The sequence below is a fragment of the Callospermophilus lateralis genome, chromosome 7 (assembly GCF_048772815.1).
Source record: "Callospermophilus lateralis isolate mCalLat2 chromosome 7, mCalLat2.hap1, whole genome shotgun sequence".
NCBI lineage: Eukaryota > Metazoa > Chordata > Mammalia > Rodentia > Sciuridae > Callospermophilus > Callospermophilus lateralis.
In genome coordinates, this window is record NC_135311.1 from 136,397,829 (window position 1) to 136,420,274 (window position 22,446).

The following is a 22,446-nucleotide window of genomic DNA, read 5'->3' on the forward strand; positions in this document are numbered from 1 at the left end:
CTCCTGCAGGTCACAGGCTGCCGAACCCCACCTCCCTCTGCCTTCTCGTCCCTCGCACTCAGGCTGGGCCGAGGGACGTGTTCTGGCCAAAGGCTGGTGGGGTCAAGGGCCCGGGGGTCTCGGCCCCCGAGCCCTGCTGTGCAAACCCCTTCCCAGGAGCTGCACCACACTGATCTGCCTTTGTCTGGCTGAGCTAAGGTTCCAGGGATGACTTGGTGGCCTCGGACCGCCGCTGGCTGAGGCGCTTGTCACTCATGCCCCGCCCCTCTCCTCCTCCTCCCCTGTGTGCACCGGGAACTGGTCCTTCCTGGGTCCCGGGGGCTCAGACGCCTTCCCCCGCTGCGCTGGGTGGCCAGGGCCGACTGAGGCTAACAGTTCTGCAGACCCACAGGGACAGGGACCGTGGTGAACACCCGGTGACACAAGCAGGAAAGCCCTGCAGCTTGAGAAACTACTGGAAGATCTGGGTTTCTGATCCAGAGGCTGCTCCAAGAAAAACTTGCCCAATAGCCCTGGTGGCCGAGGAGGAAACACAGGACAGGGCATGGCAGACAAGGTGACATCGGGGAGCGCAGGCAGAGAGCTCCTCAGACTCACCCACGCTGCATGGTTAGGACCCGGAGCCCCAGGGGTCAAGATGGGGGCCGAGGACTCCAGGTCAGAGGACACTCTTGGGCAGGGACACTGGCAGGCTCCTGGAAGTCCAGATGGAGCCCTGGGTCACGCGGGCTCCTCAGGAACCTCGTCCTGTGCGGAGCCTGAATGAGCTGCTACTGTCAAAATGGGAGACATGGGAGAGCCCACTCAGGAGCTGACCAGCCCGCTGGAGGGAACTGGCCACAAACATCCCCAAGGAGGGGACAAAGGTGGAATAGCCTCACTCGGTCATAACGGGGGGAAAGTCCCTGCCAGCACCTGGTGCCAAGTAGGTGCTTCTCAGCTGCTTACCGCCCCAGCCTCCTCCTTCCTGCTGCAGCCCAATGAGGGGCTCTGCACTGCGCGGGGCTCGGGCTCCCAGCCACCCTCCCGCACCCCCACTGCTCCAGGAGAGTCTCCGTGATCCCCACACCAGCAAGTAGCCGGCCAGAAAGGCCAGCGCCGTGGCCATCGACAGCACCTGTCCCAGGCCTCACCTCAGCCCAATGCCCCATCTTGTCACGGAGTCCCTGTGCCACGTTGGCTCCACCCTGCTGAAGAGTGGCCTCTACCAGGAAACTCTCCTTGTCCCCTGTCAAGTGTCTCCTGGACACTTCAGGGACGCTCGGTGGTCGTTGTTGGAAAGCTCACATGTGAGCAGGGGCTCGGCAGAGGGACGGTGGGACATTGCAGGCCCTGCAGCTAATGGGCGGGTATCACCGGGGCCTGTCACTCAGTCCCTTCAACCACACACAGGTCTGTTGGCAACATGGCGGCAACGCTGATGTCCCTTCCCACTGCCTAATCGTGTACCCCCCCCATGCTCTCATTTGGGGGGTCACAATCTCCAGTCCCCGCCCTTGCAGGTAACTGAACTGCTGTGGCCCTGGGCCAAAGCCTGCGAGGCAGTTCAGAAGCCAGGGCAAAAAGCAGGAGGTGGAGAGAGGAGGACGGACTTTGGGGGACCCCCACCCCCCCGTCAATCACAAACTGAGGTGAAAAGCCAGAGGTAGCAGCCCCACTCCTGCTGGGGGTGGCCAGGTGACAACGAGGCAGCTCAGAGAAACCAGCTGCAGGGGAAACTGACCCGTGTCCTCCATCACCTAAGGGCTGCTCGGGGCAGGAGGAGCCGGATGGAGGGCCAGGCAGGCTTACCGCACCCTCCCAGCCAGGAGGACCCTCCGTCACCTTTTCAAGGGTCAACTTTGCAGCCCACCCTCCTCCTCCGCAGGAAGAATGGGCCACCGTCTCCCACGCACACTGTCCCCTGCCACAGGCTCTGTCCACCCTCCCTCGTCCCCCTAGCAGACCTGACTCCGGGGCTGGGGTTGCTCTCCCTCGCCAGATCCTGAGCCCCTGGTTTCAGAGCCTCTTGCTCACCCGGGTGCCAGGGATTTGACAAAGTTTGGTGGACACACTGATGGGTGGATGGGTGAAATGACAGCTGCCCGGGAGACTCACGGTGATGATGGTAGCTGCCATTTCTGAACCCTCGCACGGCGCAAGGTGCCAAGCAGAGCCCTTTGAACTTGTCTTCTGCTCATTCATTCCGAAGACGGCCCTCTGAGTTCACAATCATCACAGAGTCCACAGACAGGACAGGAGGCTGGACCGTGTGCCCGAGTCCTTCAGCCAGAAAGTGTCCAGGGGGAATTCACAGCCAAGTGGAGCGAAAGACCGGGGTTCCAATCACCCACCCGGCGGACAAGCTCCAGGGGACGCATCGCCCCTTCTCAGCCTTGGTTTCTTCTCCTTGAAACGGGGGACGGTCCCACTTTACAGAGGGCACCTGTGAGGGTGTGAACCCTGCAGGTTGCTGTGCCCCGTGGCCTGTGCCATCTGCCATCTGCGTGAGTATCTTCCAGTGTCACATATCCTTCTGAATCTCTAGTCTATGTCCTTGGGGTCCCGATCCTTGATTCTTGACCTTCTCTCCTGCCAGCGGTTCCTCCCTGTGTCCCCCACACACCATGGTTCAGACTGTGACATGCTTCATAGCACGTCCTGCAGCTGGGGGCCGTCTGCCGCCCCCTGGGACCTAACTTCCTTGTGTAGCAGAAAAACAGTGAAGCAACGAGGTTGGATCCTGCTCTCCTGTCACCAAGCTTGGGGGACAGCTGGGCTCACTTTCCGATCCCTTCCTTTTCTGCCCCACCCCGCCTGCCTCTCTCCCTTTAATCCCGCCGGCCATAAATATGGAGCATGGCAACTCCTTCTTCTAGGAGCCGCAGGAGATCTCCGACCGGCTGCAGGAGAGAGGCCTGATGGCCGCATGGTCCACCTTGTGTGGGCCTAGGTGCTGCCCAGGTGTTCGAGCTCCAGACTCAGGGCCGACCCCAAGGCCACCAATACTGGGGCCCGAGCGCCACGCTGCTGACACTTGGGGATGGGCGGATCCCTGCAGTGTTCCCCAACAGCGAGGGTTTGGGGAGCTTGGCTGAAGCGGGCAGAGCCAGTGCTCAGCTGGCCTAGGCGGCCTGTCAGGAGGCCATCATGGAAGAAGAGGGGTTCAAACAGATGTGGAGATGAGGGGAACCTGAGGAAGCCTGGGTGGGGCAAGCAGGGACTGAGAGAAGGGGGTGGCGGGAAAGGAGGGAGGGGAGTCTAGCAGCAGGAGGGAAGACGCCCATGGGGGGGAGGCGGCCTGCACGGTGACAAGCCCCCCAGGGACAGGGGCAAGGGAGGCAGGGGGCGGCATGGGGAGGAGGGCCCAGCCCAGCCCAGAGATGAGGCCCTGCCCAGGGACACCCGAGGACGGCGGCCTTGCCAGGTGGGCATTTTGTTTTTATGCATTTCCATTCGCAAGAGAAAAGGACACCTGGTCCCAGTGCCTCGCGTTTGGGCGATGAGCACTGTCACCACCTGAGTTCTGACTGCCCAACGGACGGGGGCCTGCAGCTGGGGTGCACGGGGCAGGGCCAGAAGGTCCCTGCTCAGCCCCTGCCCTGCACCCGGGCCGACTCCTCCACAGAGCCCAGGAGACCCAGCAGGAGGGCCAACTGGGACCTGCCTGGGTGGGGAAGCCAGGGCTGGGCACTGGGTTCAAGCCTCAGCACCACGTAAAAATAAGTAAATAATATAGAGGAATTATGTCCAACTACAGCGAAAAAATAAATATTAAAAAAAAAAAAAAAAAAAAAAAAGAATCCTGGGGCTGGGGAGGTGGCTCAGTGGTAGAGCGCTCGTCTAGCATGCGGGAGGCCCCGGGTTCGATCCTCAGCACCACATAAAAATAGATAAATAAAATAAAGGTATCGTGTCCATCTGCAACTAAAAAATAAATATTAAAAAAAAAAAATGATAACCCGGATGTTGTTTCACGGCCAGAGAAGGGTCTCCTCGCCCAGCAGCCCCTCTTTCCTGGGTTCTCTTCTGACGGCCGTCTCGAGGCAGGTGCTCTGGAAAGGGGGGGTGGGAGGGGAGCTGGGTCTCCATGGTGACCAGTCCACTCACCTGCCCGTCACCAGGAGGGGGAAGGGCCGCGGAGGCTTGGTTGGTGGGGAAGTGGGGCAAGGCAGCCTGGTTACCCAGGCAACTCCCCAAGGTCCCCGCAAGTGGGGGCTGGTGTTGTCATGGAGACTCCCTGGCAGCCTTGCCAACGAGGAGGCCCTGGCAGGACCCCTCCCAGCCTGGGGCACTGGGCACAGGAGGTGAGAGCTCAAGAGCCTCTTGGAATAATGTAAAGAAGGACTGGCAGCTTGCCAGGAAAGAAAGTTCCAGAAAACAGTGCGCTCTCCCTAGCCCACCGCCGACCGTCAGGCCACCCCGCCCTGGTTCGTGACCTGCCTGGAGAAATCCCCTGGCCCCCGGCTCGCACCCTGGGGCCTGCGGTCCTGTCTCTCCACCTCTTGGCCTTTCTTTCTCAGAGTTGCTGATCATTTCAGGCAGAGAGCCTGCCCAAGGGTGGCCATGACAACCAGCCAAGCCTTTGGTCTCCATGGTGACAAGCTCTCAAAGTTATTTTTATTTATTTATTGGGATTTTCAAAGGGTTTTCCACCTCCTTGGCCAGACCTGGCATTTGGACCAGGACAGAACCATCTTTCCCCGCTTAGCCCAGAGAAGGAATGTTGGGGGGCAGCTGACAGGGTGGCTGAAAGACCTCGAAGTGGCCTGCAAGAGCCTCTCAGCTGTCCCTGGTCTGCCAGATGCCTGGGGAGCCACTCAGAAGGACTTCCCCAGGGTGGCTCTAGGGGTAGCTTCGGGGGCCGCACTGACCAGCCAAGGCATATCCAGCTTTGCTCCAAAGAACAACCAACAGAACTTGCAGACACACTCAGAGCCCAGCAGAATAAACGGGGGTGGGGGGGGGGCCGTTGAAGAACTTGAAGCACAGGGAAAACAAGGTATCGCTGCCTAAAGAGGGACGCATCTGCGAAGCACAAACGTACATACCCTAATCCAGCCCCGAGCTTCCTGATGGCCATAGCAAAGAAGAAAACAAGATGTACGGAGTCCACAGGGAGAAAACCATGTTTGGGGAGACATGTCGGATATGGGGAGAATAGTGAGAGGCTACGATCCCGCACACTTGAAGTCCTCCCCTGCATCTAACTCAAGTCTTCATTTGTTCTGCCTGTCGACTCTGCCTTCTTAGCTTTCTCTTTTCCAGCAAAGCCTGTTCCTTCACCCGTGCTCTGTGATGGTGTGTAATTTATCCCAAACCTCATACTTGACAGAAACCCCATGGAACCCACCTCGCTCAGCACCGTATTACCATCTAAAATGATATCCTCAGGATGTTCTGGTTGCAAATAATAGCAGACCTGACCTAGAATGGCTTTGCAAACAGGGGATTTATCATTTATCAGGACTACATAACTGGTCCCAGACTGATAAATTCTGAACCTTGCCAGTGTCACCCAGGACCCAAGTGCCTTTCGGTTTTGAGCTAACCAGGCCATCTCAGCATGTTAATTTGTTTCCTCAGTGTGGCTGCCAGGGTTCCAGCCATCACATGCAGCTGTGTGTCTAGTGGGGCAAGTAGATGCCCTTCCTGTGTATTATTTTAAGAAAACCATTTCTAGAAGCCCCCAGCAGATAACCCATCTTGTGCCCTTGGCTACATCTGAGTCACCAGCTCCCGGCTAGCCAAATCCAGGGTGAGGTGAGCATGAGCAGTCAGACTCATCGATACTCATGCTGTCACCTGGAGAGGGGAAGGGACTGCAGGACAAAACTGAGGCTTGGTGCCGAGGAAAGAAGGAGCTGGGCTTCAGGGAGGTCCCCCAGGACATGTTCCCCAGAGAAGTTCCTGAGGCGGAGGGTTCCATGCTGCTGATTTTAGGAGGTGCCCCTGGGAGAAGCTCCCAAGGGGGTGGGACAGTAGGACCAAGAAAAGGAGAGGGTTCAGCAAGGACCAAGTTCAAGCAGAGCCTGGGCCTGGCGTGACCGCGGGAGAGCTCTGCAGTGGGAGCCACATCTAGGGGCACATCTAGGGGCAGCAGGTTGCATTCACCAGCAGCACTCACAGGTCACGCCTCCGGCTGCCTCTGCGGCTGTGTGAACCGAGGCACTTCCCTGCTCTGCGCAGGTGGCACACCAGCTCAGGAACAGTCACAAGTATAGGCCCACCCTTGGCAGCAAAGTACCCAGAAGCTGAGGGACAAACACACAGGAATGGTCGAAGCAACCCCCTAGGAGCATCTGGCCAACCAACACTTTCCACCACAAAATTGACCAGATCCCTGCCTGGAACGCAGCCCCCATGAGAAGAGAGAGCCGGGCCATCTTGCTCATCTGCTGTGTCCTCCGCCCCAGCACAAGGCCGACCCTCCATTAGTAGGTGTTGGATGCCTCGGGGGTGGGGCTGGCAGGGAGCTGGGGAGGGGCCCCAGGGCTTCACGGCAGGGGTACCCCATCTTCATCATCCCCGATGACTTCCAGGAGGGAGCCCCCTGCCCCCCACACTTGGGTTTTCCGGGGAATTGCTCCATGTTCACGGAGCCGGGGTGGCCCCTCAGGAGCTCCCAGCAAGCCACCCCGCGAGGCCACACCTGGTTCCGACACAAGAAGGTGGCACTGTTCTCAGGAACTGCGTGTACCTGTGAGAAGCAACTCAGGTGCTGTTCTGAAAAAAGATGTGCGAATGAATTCCCAGCAGCCCACGCGGTGCCTCGCCCCCTCCGAGTACTCCGTGGAGGTGAGCTCAGCCTTTCCCAGCGCCGCCCGCATCATCCCAAGTGGAAGAGGAAGGCACTGAGACTCGAAAGGAACACCAGGGGCCCCAGGCTGTCCCGCCCCTCCAGGCCAGGCCCCTGTCACCCTCCTGTGGTTCCCCGGGACTCCTTCCCTGGAGTCTGGCCCCCTGCAGCGCCATCTGCATCCACCTTTTCTACCTGCTCCTTGCACGTACCCTGAGCTAGAGGAGAGGAGAGACTAGGTCCCTGCTGCTGCCGTCTTCCGGGGCCTGATGCGGCACCTGCAAAACCATGAGATCTTCAGCAGTGGCCCTCGAAGATAGGCCTTGTCCCTTCCCTCCAGGGTACACGGTTGGCCCGTGCCTAGCCACCTGGGGTTAGGAGTGACCTTGAAGCTTGCTCTGGCCTGTGAAATGGAAGCCGAGGTGACAGGTGTCACTTCTGAGCACTTGAAGAGGAGATGCGTGTGGCAGCGACATTCAAGATGGCGGGCTGCTTCCAGAGTGAGGATGACAGAGACCTGGGACAAGTCCCTGGAGTGAGAAGGCGCCTTGCACTGTCACTGGTGGCTGACACTGGTGGGGAGGGCTGACTCGGGGGGGGGGCTTAGCGATGTGCAGAGCCTTGGTTCCATCCCCAGCGCCCCCTCCCCCCCAAAAAAAAAAAAAATAAGAAGAGGAAAAGGAAAAGAGAAGAAAAAGAACCCAGGGATGTTTCCTTCCTAGTGCGATCCTACAACATCCCGGTGGGAACGGCCTCCAGTCAGAGATGTTCCACGTCATGGAAGGAAACAAGGGACGGGAGGCAGAGGAGGGGTCCCTGGTGGGAGCAGGCCCTCCAGGTGCAGGTTAGGCAGGTGGTTTCTGCAGCTCAAACCCCGCCCGGGGCCCTGGCCCACACTCCAGGACTCTGAGGCCCGGAGGGAACCCGCGGAGCCCGGATCTCCCAGCCCAGGAGGCCCTCTCCAAGGCCAGGAAGGAGAGAGGCCATTTCCCCCACCAACGGAAGACTTTTTTCAGTCGGATGAATAATTCATGGTAAACGACTCCGAGATGAGTCGAGGCGCCATCTTGCCACCCGGTTCTATGTACCATAAAGAGCGATGGCAGTGATTTATCTCCTCTCCAGTGCGGGTGGGCCGTGGGGATGGGGGTGCCTGGTGCCTGGCTTGGGGTTATGAATCCTTCCTCAGAGCAGTTCAGCTGCAGGCTGCTGACGCTTTTGCCGATTTGGCATTAAATAACGCCAGCCTTGGTCTGGAAACCGAGAGGGTCCAACTCCCCTTCCCCAGGAAGACCCTGGGGGCGAGAGAGGAGGAGGGCCACCGGCCATCGGGTGGGGTGGGGGGAGGACTGGCCTGGAAGTGTCCCCGGAAGTTCACCCCGAAGTTGCCCTTTCTCTCGGATCTGTGGATGGCGCCGGTGGCCCGAGCCCAACCTCAGGTCTGAGCAGTTTCTGCTGCAGGAACCGCAGAGGGGAACGCTGTCCCCGAGGTGCCCACCCTCCTGGAGTCAGAGGCAGCTCAGAGGCAGGAGCCCCTCCCTGCTGCCAAGGAGCCCAGGCCCTTCCCGCCAGACGTCCTTCTCTACCCAGGGAGCTAGAGGGCGAGGTGCGGCAGAGGGAGAGACCGAGGCCCTGATGAGGCAGCAGCCAGATCAAAGGCCCAGTGAGAAGGAGCCCCCACATCCACACAGAACCTTCTCCCCAAACCCCAGCTGCCTTTTCTGTTCATAGAGGAGACAGAAGCAATTCCAGAGAACACGGGAACTGAACACAAAAGGAGCAAGTCTTGATTTTGCACAATGAATATTTTTGTTTTCCACTTCATGGGCACCGTGAGGATCCAAACCACCCCGTTCTCCTCACCTCTGCGCCACGCCGCGCCCCAGTCAGCGACTCATGGATGTTCTCACACTTTCCCAGACCCCACCCTGGCCCCACCCTCAGCTGAACCACCCAGGGACAGCTGATCATTTAAAAACCACATCGATAGCAGCTTTATTTGTAAGAGCCCCAAACAGGAAACCACTCAGATATCTTCCCGCAGCGCCCCGGTCAACAGACTGCTCTGTCCACTCCGCAGAATCACATCCGAGCCGTGGAACAAAAAGGAACCAGCTACTGATAACACCTGGCAATCAGGATGCATTTTAAGGGGATTACCCTACGTGCATAAAAAAAGTCAGTCCCAAAAGGTGACATGTTACATGGTTATACTTAGGTAACACCCACAAAATAACAATTGTGGACACAGAGAACCGACTGGTGGTTGTTGGGAGTCAGGGGTGGGTTTGGGGTGTGAGCACAGCTCAGGGAAAGGTGGCTGAGGTTACATGCGGATGACACAAGGGGTCCTTGTGCCAACGTGACCGCTGTGTGTCTTGACTGGTGTCCGATATACAAACCATAGGCACACACGATTCAGGACTGCACTGAATGCAGACTCTATTGTCAATTTCCTGGTGTGATATCATACTAGAGTTTTGTATGATACCAACGTCAGGGTTGTCTTACAAGTGCAAGTAAATCTATAATCATCTTGAAATGAAGGTGCTTAATTTAAATTTTTTCCCCAAGCTCCCCTAAGTGATTCTGTTCCACCAGGAACAACCCCTGCTTGAATTTTACTTAACTTCTACCTCGCATGGAGAACTCAATGTTCCAATCAATACAGTCCACGCACTTCCTTCCCCCGTTCACCGTCCCAGGGGAAATGTGCCCCCCTTTACGTAGATGCCCACGCCTGGGCCCGTGCTAGCCAGCCAGAGCAGGTTTCTTTACCGGGAAGCAACCAAACGAGAGAGACAGCACAGATCCTGGCTTTTCCAAGGGGCAGCTCAGCAACTTTGAGCCAATTATTTAAGCGTCTCTGCAAAATGGCGTGTTGGTTCCACCTGCCTCAGAGGGGGTTGCAAGGGTTGGAGATAATGGATAATGGAGGTGAGGCACCTGGAAATAGAAATTGCTCGCTGAGGAGGCTGTCGAGGGTCTGCTGAGTGTCAGGGAGTTGGCCTCCACTCTGCAGGGCACACCGGCACCGGCTTTCCTGGCAGCCTCCCCCTCCCTGAACTGGAAAGCAATCTTCATAGCACAGGATTCGAGAGATGAGGTCGATCGGAGGCTTCCTGTGTCCCTTGAAGACCTGCTGTGTATGGAAAGGGGTAACGTAAGGAAAAAGTACCTCCAACAGTTTTCCCTCGTGAATCCGACACCAGAATACCTTGAGTCAACAGCCCCAAGGTTGAGGTTGTACAGAATTTAACTAGGACATAGCCGGTGTTTTCCCAGCTTGGGAGTAAAAGGAGACTTTTCTCCCCGCCCAGCGGAGCCTTTCTGTAATTTCCAGGGCAGACAAGGCCAGCGCTCTACGCAGTGTGTGCGGACCCTCCCCAGTGGATAAGGGGGCACTCGCACGCGCTCACACCCGCTCCCAGACACGCGCGCCTCCCTCCTATGAGGGGCTGGGATCTGGTCTGCTAGGCAGCACGGGAACACTGCTGCTCTTCCGCGGACCCCAGGGCCCATCTCCTCACCTGGGCCACAGCTGGGACGCAGCGCTTTCATTATTTATGAAGCTTTCCTTGTTCCACGAATAAATAATCGATGACTGCAAAGTGTGGCAGGCACCGCCGTGGAATATTCATGAGCCACATTTGTGGGGGTTTCAGCGGCGCCTGGGCCCCAGATGTGTCTGCATCGCGTGTGTGTGCAAAAACACGCCCCTAATAAAAATCATCATAATAAAGATTTCATCTGTCAGCGGAGGCCTCGTCCCTGGGAGGGAGCGGCTCATCCATTCTTGGCACCCAGAGCGTTTGCCCGCCTGGTAATGGTGGAGCCGGGCACCCAGCTGGCTTGGGCGAGGGGGATGAGCCCCAGCCCGGCAGTGAGCAGGTCCCAGTGTTCCATGTCTGTTAAGCACTCCTGGCCAACAGGAGGAGGAGTCTGCTCCATGTGCCTCCACTGCCCTAGGAGGCCGAGCAGCTGGGGTGCTGGATCCAGATGCTGCCCACCTGGGAAGTGGTCCTATGCTTCCTGGGCCAGAGGGCAGGAAGAGCTGACCTCTTCCTGTCAAGAGATTCCACAGAAAGGGGCAGATGAGGGAAGGAAAGACAGGGCCCACCAGATCTCAGGAGGCTGGCCTTAGTAACCTTCCGTAAGGCTCTGCTTGCTAAAGCCCAGCCTCCCCATGGGCTCACCTCACTGGGAGACCACAGCAGGCTTCCGACTTGAGTGGTTTGAACCCAAGCTCTGTCTCTTACGAGCTGTGTGTCCTTAGGCAAGTTATTTAGCCTTTCTGTGCCTGGATTTCCTCTTCTCTGATGGCAGAATAACAAGAATAGAACTGACCTCAGAGCTCTTAGGAGCCTTCAATATATGAATCCATAGAAAGTGCTTGGCCTGGGGCCTGCCCGGAGCCCAGGAGGTGGACAGCCCCTCACCCCTTCTCCACCATCTCAACACCCCCAGAGCTCTGAGGACCAAAAAGCTTTTGAAAACTCATTTGGCAGCAAAACCTGAACTGAACTGACCCTGGAGGTACTTAGAGTCTTTATTTATCCCACTCACCAGGATTATTCATACGTATTTTCTCTACAGAAATATGAATGTGTTGGAGTAGTTCATAAATACAGAGAACGCTGTGTTTCTAAAATCTAAAATAAAATTCAACATCGAGTGCATTTGGCCCCAAAGGTTTCTGTGAGGAACCGTGGTCCGACGGCATTCTCGTGATTTGTATGATGGAAAGTCATGGTGTCAATGCCTGGTATTCAGGACCATGCCTGGCAGGGAGCAGGCCCCCTGAGCGGATGGGACAGCCTCTGGAGTTAGCCCTGCCTCCCTGACTTGTGCCCTGACACCCATCCCTCAGAGCCCTGCATCCCAGGCCTGGCTGCGGACTTCCCCAAGGTCACCCTTGGCTGTTGGTGGCAGAAGCAGAGTTAAAAGCGTCCCCTGGTCTCCCTGCTCAGGAAGCTAATTACACATTCGAGATCAGGGCCAGGAGCAGGAAGCTGCCCAGATTGCTGCTGCCCCTGGTGAGTGGCTCCACTGGCCCCAGGGAAGGCCCGTCCTTCCAGGAAGGCGCAGGACGGCTCTCGGCCCCCTCCCGCAGTGGCGTCTGAGGAAGCCTGGCAGGAAGGGACCACACCGAATGAAATTAAACAGAGTGCCAGTCTGGGGCTATCTGGATGGCACAGGCGTGAAGAGAGAGGGCCGGACAGGGGATACTGCAGGAGCAGGGTCCAGTGTGGGAGACCCCGTGCACCCCCTCCCCACTGAGTCCCATGGACAGAGGGGGAATTGCCAGGTTGAGAACTGGTCAATAGCCCGATTGCAGAATGTGATGCTAGGGAAAGGCCAGGGTCACTGCCCACGTCCTCACGGAGACATGCAGCCCATTTCATAGGTGAGTGGAGGACAGATATCTGAACACGGGTTTGTGTCTCCGCTGATCACTCTGCCTGCCTGCAGCTCGGGGGGGCCCTGGCAGGTGTAAGTGTAGATCTACTTCTAACCTGTGCCTCCTGACCCCAGGACCCCAGGGAGCAATGAATCCAACAGGAAAAGAGGTGAGAGGCCGGGATCCTGCAGCAGAGCCCTGGGATGCGGACAAAAGCGGGTTCACAGCTTCCTCCCCCGCCCCCCCCCTCAGTGCCTGTCTTCTCCCCGTGCTGGTCCTTGGCACCGCAGTTCCGCAGCCTTCCTGGAACACACCTGAGCCGGGACCTGCCGTGCTCACAGGAACCACCTTTGTCTCCAGCTCGTTGAACACCTGGCGCCCTTGTCTGTTCCCCGTCACAAGCCTGCTCCGTGTCTGGCAGCTGGGACAAATGCGACCGTGCATCCAAAGCTTTCCAGCGCCTCTGAACACCTGTGAGGGGGCAGGAGGCCCCACACTAGAAGGCCACACTCCAGGGCGGCCCCCTGAGGCTGGGCGGTCGCGTTTCCTGTGTCAGAGCCGCGGTCAGGGTGTAGGTCAGGCAGAGGAAGCCCTCTAGGTTTCAAGGACAGGGTTTCGAGCCCAGGCATGAGGCCATTGCTGCTCCCCGCCCCCCAGGAGGGAACCCCCAGGACAACTTGCTCCTGCCACAGAGATGGCAAATGTTTCCTTTTATAAAACCAAAGCTGTGCGGCTTTCCAGAACTCGAGCCGCATCCCAGCTCAGCATGAAGAAGCCGGTGATTGATTGGCCATGTCTGCCGTGGCTGCGTCCTGGGAGGTGGCGGGGAGCGTGCCATGTGTCGGGCTTGCTGGCATTCATCATGCCTCTGGCAAGGGCCGTGTGGGGAAAGACCCCGTGCCCCCGTCACCCTGGGACTGGAGCTTCTCTCTCTCTCTTTCTCTGATTTTGGAAGATGCACACTTACAAAGCCACTCGTAACCGGTGGTCAACTAAGTCCCTTTCCTGCACTCCATATGGCCTGTGCGCCTCCAGCAAGTACAGAGCCCCCAGTGCGCCGCTGCCACATTCTCAAAACAAAGATAAAGCTGCTGGGTTGAGACGAGGTTGCACACATTAAGTTCCTCTCCATTTATGGCAAAAAAGGATTTTTTTTAAATTAAAAAACTCATAGCAGCATTACATGGCTCAGAAAGAGACAGCAGTAGGCAGAGAATAGGTCTTCAGGCTGGCTGATCTCCAGGACTTGAACAGGTAGATGCCGCAGGAGGTCCAAGCCGTTCAGAGTGTTGGAACCAAAGAGCCTCCCATCCTGATTTACGAACTCCCTGCCAAGGGATTTCACCATTTCCCATTCCAATGTCATCCTCATCAAAGTAAGTTGTTCCTTCCGTCTAACCTAAATCCCACTTGCTTTCTATTCAGTCTCTTTCTTCTTGCCCCTCCTTTGGTGGAGCTGGACAACACTGGCACAAGGGCGTACGACACTGGCTTTGTAGCCGGGATGCCTCACTGAACCGGGAGGGGGAAAAGCCACAGGCTCAGACCCCTACGGTGCGCACAAGCCCAAGAACCCTGACTCTGAGGCTGGGGCTGTGTCAGCACTTGGCCCCTTTCCCTCCTCGCCCCCCTTGGTGATTTATGGGCCCTGTCAATCTGCAGGCTGAGCCCAGGAGAGGCCGGAAGGAGCAGGAGCAGGAGAGGAGGGGGCACAGGGGAGGGGCATGGAGGCAGGGGTACGGGGGAGGGGCACCGGGGAGGAGGTGAGAGACCCAGACCCTCCACACCAGGGCCAGGCCGGGGACAGCCCCGGGACAAAGACGCCCAGAGCAGAAAAGAATGAAGAAAGAGGGCAGGAGGGGCACAGGGTTGGCAGTCAGATGGTAAAATCCACCTCAGGAGTTTCTGGTTCTCTTTATTCTGAAGACAAAAGCAAAATGGAAATGACAGACGGTGAGGGACTGTAGCAGGGTTTGCTTTTCCGCAGAGGAGCCCGAGGACCTGGTTGAAATCACAAGTCAGCCCGCGCCCTGGTGTCGGCAGCCCCAGCGGGGCCAGAGCCAGCCTCTCGCCCGCCTCCGGGCCCCCAGCCTCCGTTCCGCCCTCTCTGCTTTCTTGCTTGGTGCCTGGGCCCTGCCTCCCTCTTGCTTCCTGGGCACTGCTCAGTGGGCTTTCTGCCCCTCTGTCCCGTTGGTCTCCCTCCTCTGGCACTTGCTACCCCTTCTCCATGTCCCTCGCTGCCTCTTGGGGGCCTGGGCCTCACTCCCATGCAGCCCTGTCTTTCAGCTGGCCGTTGACCTTGCTCTCAAGTGTCCTCCCCACTGCTTGGCCCTGGGCAGTGGGTCCAAGTGGCCCGCAGAGCAGGAAGATGAGGTTCAGGGGCGGATCTGCTGGAGAGGGCAGGAGCCCCCACATCGCCCCGGGCAGCAGCCAGCTCAGCACCGAGGTGACACCTGCAGCCAGGGGACAGATCAGGCAGCCAGTGGCACCTCTCTATCCAGAGTGGATTTGATATTCCAGGCCAAGCCCTGCAGATGCTCAGGTGCGTGTACACACACTCACACACACACACTCACACACACTCGCACACTCGTGTGGGCACACCCAGGGACACCAAGCCCAGCAGACATGCCCTGAGAGCAGCCTCCGAGGGCCTCTCAACCAGACCCCCTCCCAGCCCCCAGCCCACCACACAGAGACGCCCCAAGGCGGTCTCACCCCGCCTCTGGGGTGCTGCTGTCCAAGGGAGGACAGAGACTTCACCCACCCCAGCTTGGAGAGGAGGAGGAGGAGGAGCAGCCCCGGCCACGCTCTTCGGCAGAGGAGGGAAAGAGGCCGGTTCCCAGGACACCTGTCGGCCGGTCCTCCTGGGGCCTTGCAAGCCCATCTGTCTCCAGGCGCCTGTGATTTCTTTGTTCCCCTTTCTCTGTGTCCCCCTTGATTTATGAGGCTGGGGGTAAAGAACTCTCTCATTTAACTTACTTTGAAGCCAATTTAAGTTGCTTCAATAATAAATCTGTCTAAAGAAAAAGCAAAGTTTCCACCTCTCTCCGGATCCGGGGAGGCTGCTCTGGTCTGGAGGAGGGCAGTTGCCCCCTAGGGGCCAGAGTGGGGATGGCAATGCGCCTTGACAGAGGTTAGAGGCAGGACCCCAGGACCCCAGGACCCCACCCGGCTTCCCGACCCCAAGGCCTTCCTGGACGTGCTCTTCAAAGCTGTCTGCGGTCATCCCGGCTGTGTTTTGCCGAGGAAAGGCAGAGACTGGAATATTTCTTTTTTCTCGCAAGACCCTGCTCTTCTCTCTCCTGGTTCTTGCTCGGGCTGGGTCCTTCCTTTTCATCCAGAACAAACACTCGACAGTGGTGGCCCTGCTTCACGTGCCTTGAGGCTCCTGCCCAGCCCAGGGCCCAGCTGAGAAGTTGCTCAAAGACGGTTTCTGCTCCCCCTCCTGCAAGCTGAAAGCCACCCGGGGCTGGGGAGGGCCATGGGAACCAGGGTGACGGCCACAGAGGCGATGGCACTCTGCTCCACACCTGCCAACCCAGAAGTGGCAGGCGCAGAGAGGTGCTGGGGGGTGCCGGGGGCGGAGGGTGTGACTTTTCACAGGTCCCCAGTGCTGGGTCCCCTGACTCCAGCAGCGAGATACAAGGAGCATGACATTTCCCTGGCACAAAGTGTCCTGACAGCCGGGAAGCGTGGCCCAGTTAGGAACCTGCTAATGACATCCTGTCAGCTCAGGCCTCCAGCCCAACTCCAGCCCCAACCGGAGCCCTCAGGGGCTGGGCCTGAGACTGGGCCATGTGGTGAGGGAGGCCTGTCTGGGGTGGGCCTGTCTGTGGGGAAGGTCAGGGGGGTGAGCTGGGTGTGGCTGTGCAGGGCAGCGGGGGACAACTCCTGGGGGATTTCCAAAGCCCCTTATCAGGGGCATGTCCGAGGAGTCAGAGCAGGGCCAGGGCTGGGTGCTGCAGGGCCAGGGCTGGGTGCTGCAGGGCCGGTGGGAGGCAGGACCGAGTGAGAGGACAGAGGCAGGGCTGGGCAGGGCTTGGGGAGGGGGCTGCGGGCAGCTGCGGGGAGGGGAACCAGCGTGACCCCCAAGTTGGCCTCGGAGGGCCTGCTGAGTGACCTGAGCCAAGGTGGGCGAGCAGAGCCTGGGCAGGGTGACAGGGCTGTCCTCACTTGTCAGCTTCAGGGAGCTGCTGTCTGCTGGGAACAGAAGGTGTCCCAGGAGGTGGCGGAGTGCTCTGTTTCCTCTAAAAATAACGGTGACAGGGGTTCTTTTCTTGGGAGAGAGAACAGCTCAGCTGTTCAACTGGCAGCTCCGTGGGCTCCTCGAGGACCTCTGCCCAGCAGGACAGGGCTCAGCCGGCGTCGGGTGGGTCTGCAGCGGCCTGTGTGCCCCTCTCCTGCCCTCCCTCATTCTCACCTTTCTTTTTGTTTCCCAGAAACCACCCGGAGGCAGAGTCCCCTGCCCCAGTCCCGGGGCCCAGACCCCACCCCACTTCACGGTGGCCTCTGCAGGGGCCAGGCAGCCAAGACCAGGGCAGGAGGGGACATTCCTCTGCCTCTCCCTAGCTGCCTGCAGGGTCCCCTCAGCTGGGGCAGAGCACTCCAAGCGCAGGAGGCCCCGGAGCCACAGACAACCAGCCCTAATAAAAAGTGGTGCTCCTGTCTTCCACAAAGTAGGCGGCCATTTCCCCACCGAGTCTCCCGACCGGTGTGGAGGGGCATCCTCCTACCTCCCCACGCCCCTCCCTCCGCACCTCTGGCAGGTGCTAGTGCCGTTATTAATAGGAAGCTGCCCGGGGGCAGCCGGCTGCTTCAGGGGCATCCATCTCCCTGGGAGCAGCTGTCACCCCAGCTCTGCACCCTGGTGGTGCGCTGGGCTGGAGCTGAACTTGACCCCTTCCCTCCCGCCTCCCCACCTCCCAGTGCTGCATATGGAGGCCCTGGGCAGAGGAAGCTAAGCTGCCCGACGGGGGTGCCCAGGCACCTTCCTCCCAGGTGAAAGGATCATCCACTCGCTCGACAGGCACCGGGCACTGTGCTGAGTCCCAGGTCAGAGCAGGGCCAGACACGGTCCCTGCCCTCCTGGAGCTGCCTGGCATTCTGATGGGGGAGGTGGAAAGGAAATGAGTAGACTCCCTGGGGCACCAGGAGAGCCCCTCCAAGAGGTGACGCGTAAGGAGGAAAGAGGTGGGCAGAGAGAAGGGCGAGGACAAGGGTGGCGGGCAGAGCTCTGGCTGCACAGGGCATCTGGGGTCAAAGGGCAAGGCCAGCGCAGGAAGCTGGAGAAGGAAGAAGCAGGAAGCTCTCAGGGGACCAGGCTTGGGTCCTCCTGGAAGGAGCATAGGAGGCCATCGGATGCTTCGAGCAGGCAATGACATGAATCTGGTTTGTTCTTTTAAAAGTCACTCCAGCTGGGCTGGGGCTGTAGCTCGGGGGCAGAGGGCTTGCCTGGCATGTGTGAGGCACTGGGTTCCATCCTTAGCACCACATAAAAATAAAACAAATGAAATAAAGATGCTGTCCAGCTACAACTACAAAAAACAATTGTCACTCCAGCTGCTGGGTGGAGAGCAGACGGCAGGGGTCAAGGTGGGAGGAGGCGGCAGGAGGGGCCCACCTGGGCTGTACAGGTGAGAGGTAGTGGGTGGGTGGGGGACAGTGCTGGTGAATGCCCTGGGCCTGACCTATCCCTGCTCTCTGATTGGGGACTAGGAATGTGGTCTTCCTTTCCTGGTCCACCCCGTGCAATCTGTGGTTACCTGGGAAGGAGAGAGAGTCCAGGGTGTGCCGCAGCCAGGCTCCAATCAGGGGAGAATTCAGCTCTGCTCCCAGGACCACGGGGCAGCTTAAACCATTTTGCAGATTAAACTTGAAGGCACCGGGGTTCTGGGGACTTGAGCTTCTCGGGGCATCTCTAGGGAGCAGGGAGCTGCATAGGGAGCTCAGACTGTGCCACTGCAGTCCAGCAAATCCCCTGTATCTAGTGAATTCCAGCTTCACTCAAGGCAGCCTGTGTGGCTCCGGGAAAATGATTGGCCTTTCTGAGCCTGTTCATTGGATTAAGTCTTTTATCTGTCCAACAAATATTTAATAACCACCTACTATGTGCCTGGTCTTGCACTGAACACTGGAGATGCTACAGTCAGCAAGAGGAAATTGGAAGTGTTCCTCAACTTATGGTGGGGTTACATTCTGATAAACCCACGGCACATTGAAAATCCTGTGGGTCAGCCATGCATTCAGTATGCCTAACCGACCAGTCGCAGCTAACCCCGAGCTACCTAGAATGTGCGCAGAGCACTGACATCAGCCTGCACCTGACACGAAGCCTATTCATAATGAGATGTTGAATCCTTCTCGAACTTTGTTGAAAACTGTCTGAAGGTGAAATAGAGAATCATTGAATTGGTACAACAATTGGTAAAGTTGGAAATTCATCAGTCAAACCTTTTCCGTTGGGGACGCCCCATCTGAAAGGGAAGACAGACAGTGACTAATTGGGCAGCCGCAAGCCCTGGCTCCCCGCTCAGAAGGGGAGGGTGGGGCACAGCAGGAGAGAGCCTCGATTTAGATAGGGCTTTGTGAGGATTAAATGAGATAATAAAACGAGTCTCGCATGGAGCCCAGCACATGGCCAGTGTCACTACAAGTAGGACCCCGGGGGAAGGGGTTGGGATCAGGCTGGCTGAGGGAGGAGGCTGCTCTTTCCCAGCACAGGTGAGAAGCAGGACTGGAGGGACTGGAGCCCTGGCTGAGTGACAGGAGAGAGGATTCCCAGGCCCCTAGCTCTGAGACCTGGGTGGTGGGACTCGGGCAGAGCGGCTCCTCCCAGAGCTGCTGTGAGAGGACCCCTTAGGCTCCAGGCAGAGTTTTCAAACCCTCTGCTGTCGGTGGTCCCCAGGCTGGAGCTGCTCTGGGCCTCTCCTGGAGGAGCCCCTGTGCCCTGTCCGCCCCCCCATCCCCTGCACCCTTAGCTATGGAACACTCCTGCGGAGAGAGCCCAGCTGAGCTGCAGAGCTCTCTCGAACGGGAAGGGAGGGGCCACACCTTTCAGGGGTTCAGAGTCGGCCCAGCAGGCGGTGGGCTGTTGGTCCACACACCCCTCTTTGTGGAGTGCCCCTCCCTCAGCCCAAGGACAAGACAGCAGAGCCGGCCAGCCCCCTTCCAAAGCCTGCGCCCTCTCCCTGGACACCAGCCCCACTCTGTCCTCCCCACCCACCCTTCCCACACTCCCCACTGCTCCCCGGAGGTGGGGGGGTGGGCAAGAGAGGCCCCCCCGCCCTTGGAAGACCATCCCGGAGGGGAACCTTGCTCTCCCAGGCATCGGGGGAACCTTTGTTTTTTAAAAAATAATTAACAAGTTTTATTTTTTAATGAAATGAAATTTATTTTATTAAAACTGCTGCAGGTTTCCAGAGAAGTCGAGGAGACACTAGTCTCCACCCCGCCTCTGCGCGCAGCCACCCGGTTACCAACCCCTTTCCTTTCCCAGCTCCCAGCCGGACCCCAGAGTCCGGTTCTGGTTCTGGTTCTGCCCCGCTCCCTGCTGCCAACCCAGCTGGCTACATCAGTGACTCGGAACCCAGGTCCCTGATGTGGGTGCTGTCCTCCCTGGCCCCAGCCCCTCCCGCCCCAAAGGATCTGAGGAGGAGCACACGGCGGCGGCATAGGTGGGGACCGCTCACCTGTTCTTACCTGCAGGGTCCCTAGCCACCTCCCCCTGAGAGACCCCAGGGGGGCAAGGGACAGTGTGAGGCTGGGCAGGGCAGGACACATGGGAACCCTGGCCTCCCTGTGTCCTCGACTTCTTGTAAGAAGCTAATAGAACACAGGCAAAGATGACCAGAGGACATGGTCACTCAGGCTCGGGAAGCTTCCATAGGTCCCTCCGTCGAAGGCCATTAAGGAGTGGAGCGGGCACAGCTGAGGGGCAAGTGCTCCACTCCAGAGTGTCCAGGCAGAGGAGTCAAAGAGGCACTGGACGCCGGCGACGGTACTAATAACCACCCGCGCTCCCAGAGCCAGCTGGGCGCGCTGACCCCAGCTCTGGGCTTTCCCCACCACGGGCTGGAGGAGAGGATGGGAAGGGGCGCTTAGAGCTCAGGGCCCTGCAAGACCTGGGTGAATCGCTTTCTGGTGATGAGAGGTGAGGCTCTGGGAGGGGAGTGGGGAAGGGGGTGAGCACTGGGGTGAACGCCTCCAGCCTCCAGCCTCCAGCCTCCAGCCTCGCCTCCAGGGCTGAGAGCCACAGCCACTCTGCAGCACCTGGGAGCAGAGTCCGCCTCTCCCAGACAGAGGGTCTGGGGCAGGAGTGTCCCCTGAGGAAGAAGAGGCTGGGTCCCTGGCCCCCTTCTTGCTTTTTGGTGCCCTAATGGACAGTGGACATTGGCCAGCAGGACCCTGGGCCTTTCCCTTGCACATGGGCAGCCCCATCCCACCCCGGTCTCCCCCAGGTTGGTGACAGGCATCTTTCTTCCTGGGTAAAAGATCCAAGTCCCTCAGGTCCCGCCCCCTCTTTCCCACCCATTATTCAAGGCTCAGCTCCAGTGACGCTCCTTCCAGGAAGCCCTCCGAGCTGCACCCGACTCCTCTCCCTGAAGACAAGGACCCCACTTCCACAAGTTCCCGGCCCCGCCGAGGCCAAACCTAGGTGCACGGTTGCTCCTTCCTATGGGCTTTTGCTGTGTCTTCCCGCGGCCCGGTGCTGCTGAAGTGGGTGGGCACAGAGGGGCCGCAGGATCTCGACCTCCTCCCCGGCACCAGGTTCTGAGCAGCGTCACGGGCCCCTCTACCCAAGGCCCAGCCAGCTCTGTCCTTCTCTGTGAGCTCTCCTTCCCAGATGTATGTCTCCTGCTGAAATTAGCACTCCTGTTGAACATGTGCACACTCTCCGACCATTCCTTAGATGGGCATATTAACGAGCAAACGGCTGCCTTCGCCACTTCACCCGACTCGCGTTAATCTTCGCACGAGCCCATTATACTTGACACGGCTCGTCCTCTCTGCTCAGCCCCGTAAACCTCAGAAGAGTCCCCAGGGCCTGTGGCTTCCAGCTGCAGAGGACCAGATGCCACCTGGAGGGCCCAGGGCAGGGCACTGTCCTGCTGGACTTGGACTCAGGCAGGGGCTGGGGACAGAGCCCGGGGGACAGCTGTCTTTCTGAGTTTCTCAGGGTACCCACAGCCTCACTTTGCAGAGTGACTCTGTCATCTTGCAGGTGATGTAGCTGAGTGTGAGAAAGGAAACCAGGATCTGAACCCAGTTATCCCCGTCCAGCCTTGGCCACTACATAAGAAGGGGGCTGCCGAAAGTAGGCGACAGGCAGGAGGCAGTCACCTGACAGGATGTGGCCACCTAGGCAAGGGCAAATAGGAGATCAGAGTGGACCTTTAGTGTTTATAGCTCTTCATCTACAATAATAATACATTTAATCATCATTTCAATTACTATTACCACCATTCTATAGATAAGAAAGTTGGTGCACAGAGAGGCTAGGTAACTTGCCCAAGGATGTACAGCAGAGCAGAGGAGTCTGCCTTTAACCTCCACACTAGACTGCTCCTTGGGAATGACGGGGACACATTATCAACTCCACTCTTCCACGTGGCCTCCCAGTCATTAGCACCTGGTAACTTCTCATCCTGAGTCCAGTGAGACCTCATTGCATCTTTGGAGCCCAAGCATCCTCTCCTGTGAAGATGTCAAGGAGGAGCTTCGGCCCCAGGCTCTGCCCTGCAAACCCTCCCCCCACCCCCCACCTCCCACCATCTCCCCCCACTCCCCCGCCATCTCAGCTTGGCGAAGCCCCCAGGGGAGTGGTTGGTGTCTGAGCATGGGCACCTCCTGCTGATGACTCCCCGCCAGGATCCTCCATGCTTTTCCACCTGGACTGGGACTCGCCTTGGCCAGTGGGGACACCCTCTCCAATCACCTATGTCTAGGAGACAAAGGCCAGCCTGCCCCCAGGTCCCTCGGGGGGCAAATGCTTTGAGGCCGGCTGTCAGCCAGGGCTAGAAGAACCCAGCCATCATCGGAGGTCTCTGTCCTGCGGAGTCTGTACACTGGACCCTCCCGGCCCCACATCAGGGGACTCTGAGTTTCAGGGACATCTGATTCCTGAGTTTATTCCAGAGCCACCTGTTTACCAGTCCTGGGGTCCAGGAGAGCCCTGGGGTCCAGGAGTGTGGGGTCGGGTGGGGCTGCAGGTCAGTCCAGGGTCCCCCCTCCTCGCTGGGATACAGCAGTCCAGGGCCTCCCTGAT